Here is an 8,370-nt window from a genome sequence, read left to right as displayed (position 1 = left end):
TGATATAGGCTTAGTTTGTCGGGGGACATCTTACTTCTTCCTTGTCTCTGTCTATACCTGTGTACTCTCATGTTCCGATTAACCAAGCTTCCCCAAATGTCTTTCTTTTTGGTGTCTCTATACGCCGGGATCCGGAGACATGGATGATCCTGCGGTCCTGTGTCCTGGATCGCGAGCCCTGGATCTTGAGTCGTGGCTGTGGTCCTGGATCATAGGTCCTGGATGGATATCCTCGTGGATTCATCTTCCTATTATACACACATGCATTTCCACACATTTTGACTACCTATGTTGCAAATGAATTATCTTTTCAATTTACACACCGCATCTATTGCACGTCTGTCCGTCCTGGGAGAGGGATCCCTCCTCTGTTGCTCTCCCTGAGGTTTCTCCCATTTTTCCCTTTAAACTGTGGGTTTTCTCCAGAAGTTTTTCCTTGTACGATGTGAGGGTCTAAGGACAGAGGGTGTCGTCTTGTTATACTGATATTCTGTACACACTGTGAAGACCACTGAGACAAATGTAACATTTGTGATATTGGGCTATATAAATAAACATTGATTGACTGCTCTTAGGGAAATTATCGGAAAAATTCCATTCCTGGACCAGTTCAGACCATATCCAAGGCGATGCTACATTGCGAAGGAATAGTCAGTCGCTCAAACAGGGAGCTCACAGCCTACAATGTACAATTTTCCAACATTTACATGTCAGATACGCTACTCTGTCTTCCACATCATCTGTCTCTCACTCTCACACACACACACACACACACACACACACACACACACACACACACACACACACACACACACACACACACACACACACACACACACACACACACACACACACACACACACACACACACACACACACACACACACACACACACACACACACACACATCAAACACACCAAACACACACACACACACACACACACACACACGCTCACACACTGCTAGCAATGATGTTGAGCAACTAACAAGTATGTTTTGTCTTGACTATATTTCAACTATATGATAATAAAATAATATAGTATTTATTATATTGAATTGATTATGATTATGATTGTCATTATTAGTCGAAGTGGTTTATTTATTTACCATTTACCTCACTGTATACAAAAGTCACTGTGTTGACAACAGTGTTGTGCTAGTTACTGAAAACCAGTAACTTGTTACCATTACTAGTTACTTCATTTCAAAAGTAACTCAGTGACTTTACTGATTACTTACACCAAAAAGTAATGTGTTACTGTGAAAAGTAACTTCTTAGTTACTTAAAAAAGGGCTCCCATTAATGCCCTTATAGCCTTCATTTCAGTACTGTTATTGCATTGGAGAATAATACAATCTGTTGATCAACTTGACATGCATTATATGCAATCTGGATTGCATCGATATTAGCTGGCTTTCCATGTTTGTATATTCTTTCTCCAGGTAGTTGGAAACAAAAATCCGTCCCATATGCTGTGTGCCGCCCGGACATGCTATCATGCTAACTAGCTCCCTGAAAGCAGGTGACTCCACTGTAGCAACAGCCTGCATGTGTTCTACAACATACCGTGCGACGGCTTTATCGACTTGTCCCTGGCTAGCAGTCCCTTGGTTAAAATCCAGCCGCTGTTGCTTAGGTGCAGGTGCAGGTGGAGTGGCGTCGGCTGAGTCTCTGGTCTTAGCTACTAGCTTCGTCCCAGCATGTTGTTTCTGCAGATGTTTTAAGAGATTTGAATGACTGGTTTGGGCAGTAGATATGCTCTTTGACCCGCCAGGACACAATTTACATTTAACAGAAACGTTCTTTTCTTTGTGCTCGACAAAAGTGAAATAGTGAGAATATCTCCAGGTGGAGAAACTAGACTTGAACTCCGCCGCCGCCATGACAGTCTTGTTAGTAAACAACACAAACACAGCCCGTCTCCGCATGTGACACAGGAAGTATTTAAGTACATTTACTCAAGTACTGTCACTCCTGTCGGTGGTGGTGGTGGGGGGGGGCTCATCTCACAATGTGGCTTGGGGCCTCAAGTTGGCCAGGGATGGCCCTGCATACTGTCCAGGGCTGACAACTTCGCAGTGCAGCTTTTTAGGGAGGATGTACATTGCCTTGTTGGTTTCATTGAGTCAGTTATAAGCGTTTTGTTTGGTGCTGCACCTCTGTCAATTACTCTAGATTGTTTGGAGTAGAGTTATTATAATGTCTACAGTTGCTAGTATGTATACATTAACTGCTAATGGCACGAAGCTGTCACTGAAATACGTCTCGTTGAGGTATCTGGTAATGACTGACGTGATATTGTAATGTATAACCATTGACGTGGTGTTAGACCGGATTATATCAGACAGACTGTTATCAGCTGTAGGCTGTTTGGAATATAGTTCTTTTTTAATGTATAGCCAAGTTCCATATGGGTTCACTGGTCATTACTACCCGTAGATATATAAACACTAGATGGCTCAAGGGGGAGTTGCCAGCGTAGGTCACTGGCGGCCATCTTGACACAGTCAACAACTACATTACAGCTGTTGTAAGGTGAGTGATCTGCACGGAAAACACTCTTATGTTGCGTAAATCTTGACTGATTTACTAACGGATGGGTTTAGTAATAACGTTATTAGCATGGCTATGATACAGGAGACAACAAGAGATGTTGAGAAAAGAAGGTCATAAACTATACATATAAGTATGCAGTATCATGACTACATCTTCGATGTGTCTAACAACTGCAACAATTAGGAAATTGGTTGATAACTGAGCAATCTACGGTTATTTCAATCGTGCACCATATACATGATGTTATGAATGAGCGCGCTGCCTGTGCCACGATGGGCGCCATGTGGCGACGTCAGTCTCCATTGGCCAGCAGTGCGGGTCACTCATCTAGTGTTTACTTTATATATATATATATCTGTAATATTGTGTGCGTCCTTTATCCCCACAAATTCACAATAGTGCTTATATCTCCAAGTTGTAAATGCACTGCTGCTCTCGCTGATACTTGCATGTGCCATTGTGTGCATGTGTATGTGCTGGTGGTGGGCGTTGTTGTGTATTTGTGTGTGTTAGCAAGTGTGTCTGTGCATTTTCGCCATAAGGCAAGGGTTCAGTTGGATCACATAATGTAACGCAGTAACGCACCCATTTCAATCACCAGTAACTATAACGGCGTTAATTAATGGGAATAGGTAACTAGTAACGCCATTAGTTACCGCAATAAGTTGTTGCATATAACTGTGTTGTGCACACTCCCGTTCCGTTGGAGGCGGTAATGCACCTGCAACCTGATTAGCCAACCACAAAAAACACCAAAGGACACGAAGAAGAATACAGACTTCAGGGAGTGGCTTAAGTCAGGTAGGGCTTTCCCTGTGCCGGTCATTCACTTGCTGCCTCACCCCCACCAACAACACAGTCATCGAGCTATCCGCGTGTCCACGGCACGTAGGTAGTGATGGCGAGATGAAGCCTTATGAAGCTTTGAAGCTTTCCAGCCAATTGGTCGCAAAGGGTTCATCTCATGAGGCTTCATCATGGGCCTTCATTTGAACACAAACCCCCCTGTTGGTCAAAGTGTGTAAAACAGGCAGATTGGACTTCTCAAACAGTGTGCTCTATCTCATATCGAGTTCCCATTGAGTAAAGCCTTAGAATAACTCTAAACAACGAACATTAAATCATATTTTCATGTTAACAATATTGTATTATTCCAGTTTAATGATTGTGATTGAAAAGCCTAAGGAGGCTGGTAAACATTGCAAAGAGGGATTTGTATAATTCCTTAATAATATTCATTAAACGTAACCATTGTTGTAGCCTGAGAAAGGCTAAACCATATCAAAGAATACATTTATTAACTACATTGTCTCATGTAGCTGTAGCTTTTATAACACAACAAAAAAGACGTATTGACGAGTCGTTGAACCAGGGACCCTGCGGTCATGAGTCAACTGCTTTCGCAGCTGAGCCACAGCACACACACGTAAAGCTCCCGGAAAAAACTGCAACATATGTATTCCTGTGTTTTATTCCTACATTTATTTATGCTTGTATCTATTTATTATGACATGTTCCGACCTCTATAAGTGAGGGTCTGAGTTCTCTTAATCCATCGTGTCACCGGGCCCGCCGGGTAACAGGAGGGGTATTATGGTTCTTGAATACATCAATGGGTAATATGAGCGTCGTGGTTCAACCATACTGTATGGGTTCAACGGTTCAACCGATCTGAATGGCTTCGTGAAGCAGTCACGTGGTATCGACAGGCAGCGAGGCTTCGTTTGTCATGGATGACATCACTGGCCCAAAACGATACAAGCCTCGATACATGCTTCACAAAAAGCTTCGGGGATTACTCGACACACGCTCCGAAGCCTCGGCGCAATACGTAACATCACTACACGTAGGCTACGGCCAGATAACGTCAGTCATCGAAGTGAATAGAAACCCTTCTTTGCAGTGTAAAACGTGAGTAATATATTGCCAATTGTGTATTGCATTGTTGTGTGCAAGTGCTATGACGGTCATTGACATTGTGTGTTAGTATTGCAACACGTGGGTGTGTGCAGTGCTATTGCTACCTCAGCTAACCACGCATGCTTAGCTGGGCGACGTTTCTACAGGCCAACTTTATACAACAGCCACTGCTATTACTCATGCTGATATGGGGGCCTTTTAAACCAAAGTGATGAACAACATATGGCTTGCTTGGTGTAGTGATTGTGGACGTGGGGGAACGCCGTCCCCCCCCTCTTACTAGTGATGTGTCGGTCGTGAACGAGCCGGGTCAAAGAGCCGGCTCTTTTAATGGCGCATTTCCACTGCAGCGGGTAGCCCCGTTTAACCGTCCTCAAGCGGCCAGGCCAGTTTTTGGTGGCATTTCCATATAGCCTGGTACCGGCTAGCGGGTACTTTTTCCGGCCCCATAAAATCGTGGTTCTATCAGACCAGGCCGCGTCTATCGTTCCAACCCAGTTTAGATTTAACCACTTCCGCATTACGCAAGAACGTAGCTCTACGCGATAGCGTCATAGACTTCTTCTTCGGCAGTTATAGCGGTCGCGGTAAAGCAGGATGAGCAGGATATTGAATAGTTGTTTTTTGTCTTTCCAAAGGATTTGTTGACTGAAAGTAATGATCAAAGCCATATCGAAGAGTCCTGAGATTGTATTACTGGTGTTTTATCATCTATAAATAGCCTGTGTGTATTCTCAAATGTCGTTTTCAGGACAAACAAAAGACGTTTTAAATATCTTATCAGCTGGTGTAAGTGCAGAATATTGAATAAATACATGTGTGAGTACATATAAGTGTGTTTATATGTTTATAAATGAATAAATGTGTGTGTGTATATATATATATAAAACAGTATCATTAAATAATGCTGTGTGTATAAATGAATACATCTGTGTATATTTATGAATAAATACATGTGTGAGTACATATATATAAGTGTGTGTATATGAATAAATGTATATAAATATATATAAAATAGTATCATTAAATAATGCTGTCAGATAAATGAAGTACACAGTAATAGTCAAGGTTATATTCAATATGCTGCACTTACACCAGCTGATAAGATATTTAAAACGTCTTTTGTTTGTCCTGAAAACGACATTTGAGAATACACACAGGCTATTTATAGATGATAAAACACCAGTAATACAATCTCAGGACTCTTCGATATGGCTTTGATTACAGGATCGTTTACTTTCAGTCAACAAATCCTTTGGAAAGACAAAAAACAACTATTCAATATCCTGCTTTACCGCGACCGCTATAACTGCTGCCGAAGAAGAAGTCTATGACGCTATCGCGTAGAGCTACGTTCTTGCGTAATGCGGAAGTGGGCGTGGTTAAATCTAAACTGGGTTGGAATAACGATAGACGCGACCAGGCCAGGGCTGTGACGTCAACACTCGACTGCTGATTGGTCAGAGAGAATCGTCACAAGATCGCGAGAGAGAGAAGAGAAGAGAATCATCCCTCGCGTCGCATATATATCTAGAAGCAAGCTTGCAGCATTTTGTAAACGGAGGAGCTACAAAAATGGCAACGTCGAAGAAAAGCACACCGTGGTCGACCGAGGAGGTGACGACGTTCCTACATCTCATTGGGGATGATAAAATCCAGCGGGAGCTCGACGGAACAACGCGAAATGTGAAAGTGTTCCAGGATGTCTCTGCACAGATGTCCGAACGTGGATTTTCGAGGACTTTCCTGCGATGTAGGGAAAACGGCAACGGCTTTACTGGAGTCCCTGCAAGGTACGCTCACTTCTAACAAAGAAGTCTATTTTATCCTTACATTAATGTTCGACAACCCATGCTTTTATGGAGCCCCGAAGAGCTACATAGCTAGCTAAGGCAGATAGCCTTAGCTAGAGCTATTGTTTGCTAACACCATATGTGCCATTGTTTACGTTCAGTTTTTCTTTTCTATAGTTGTTGTTGCTATTTAGTATTGTGCTGCAGTAGTTTGTGGAATTAACAAGTCATTTTGCTGTTCTAGATGATTACATTGGGACTCGTGAGGAGGAACATTCCCGAACAACGGTTGATGGCAGTGTTCCGTCCACATCGTCATCGAATCCAGAACGGACCCCAGCTGAAGAATCGACACCAACTCAACCACCAACACCGAGTGCCATCGACACCGCAGCGTGTGGTTCTAGGTAAGAAATAGAAATGGCAAAGCGACTGGAATTGTGTTTTGTTTTTTTAAACCTTGGATCATCCATCAACAGTAATTAAAATAAGCTATACCACTGTGTGGAAATGCTCTGTTTCAAGTAAAGTCTTTGCTAGTAAGCAGCTAGTACAGTTGTGTGTGACATCCTATCATATACATAATTTATATTCATTATCAACAGGCTGGACATAATGTAATTCACTTTCACAATCATTGTAAACATCTAGGGCCAGAACTTTCTTTAGTTCACCTTACTGTTGTTCTGTTTATACATGTTATTCTTATATCCTTGTGTGACCTGTACCTGTCCTGTGTTTTTTCCTTATTGCTAATTATTATCTTATTGTCACCCAGGCAAGAGGAAACGAGGAGGAGGAGGATCGGGCCCAGCAGGAACGGCACCATGACTGGGCAGCCGACTGGCCCGTCTCCTCCGTGATACTTCAAAAAACCTTAATAGTTATTGTACATATTATATATTTTGTATCTAGTTCATTTTTAAATGCAACATTTGTACTTCCTTGTTTATTTATTTTCTTTAAAATGTTCATTTTATATTTACAATTCCATGTATATTTATGCTGGCTGCAATACAGTTTTACATTTTTTATTTGTATTGTTTAATGGCATGCCTTTTTGATACAACATTTGTATTTTTATACTGCCATCAATAAAGTACTTCTTTGACTTATCTTATCTCTTGTTGATAATGAATGGCACCCAACATAAAAAAATCATAAACGTACATGAATTTATAAAGCAATAACAAACACCATCAGTTAGGAAAAAGCCCCTTACTTTTAAGAGATTTAAAGCAAGAAATTGAGTTTGCTAGCTTGAGGTCCTCCTCTAAAACATTATTACATGTTTATTTTGTAATGGTATTAAGAATACATGATAAATACATAATACATGTAGAAATTGCTCAATTGTAATACCCTCGTTCTACTAGACTCAAACAACACATTCCTTATATTTTCAAAGACGAGAGAACAAAATAAACCTATAACCCATTCAAGCAAGCTTTTAACATGTCTAGAAGAAAGATTGAGGTTATATTTAATATATTATTTTATGTTGTGGATACTTTAGTCTCCATCCATGTTTACAATTGTCCACACTATTTTACACTTGCATTTATGAATATAGTTTTGCTGTGTTTTACACTTTAGTATTTATGTTTATAGTTAGCTTTGAGCCGGTGTTATGCCGCAGATAGAAGCCTTGCAAACATTGACGCCCTGTTCGCGGGGACGCGCAAACGTCACGTCATCGCCTGTATTGACTGTTTGTCTAGTTAGTGCGAATGCTGTTTACAGCATTCCACTATAGTACTTCAAAACTTTATTCTTCCCCTTATTATTTCAGCCAATACTTTGGCTCTCCATAACTTCAGCTTACTTTCAGCTACAGAAACCATTCAAATATTAAACTATTCAACCTTTTCAGCAATTGATAAGAAACCTTCAACTTTTTCAAAAATATTTCATACTTTTTGAAATATTCAGCTTTTTAAACTATTTTTTTAACATTGAAGTCAATGGGAGATGCCTTCAAATCCACTTTTCCTACACTTTGCGCCAAATGCATCTCCTTCCACATAATTTCAGCCAGACACTTCATTCCAACTTTCAAATGACCACAATACCTTCAGCTATTAGATGTGGATGGAGCC

The sequence above is a fragment of the Pseudochaenichthys georgianus genome, chromosome 13, assembly GCF_902827115.2.
Source record: "Pseudochaenichthys georgianus chromosome 13, fPseGeo1.2, whole genome shotgun sequence".
NCBI classification, from domain to species: domain Eukaryota; kingdom Metazoa; phylum Chordata; class Actinopteri; order Perciformes; family Channichthyidae; genus Pseudochaenichthys; species Pseudochaenichthys georgianus.
Note: the sequence above shows the minus strand (reverse complement) of the source record.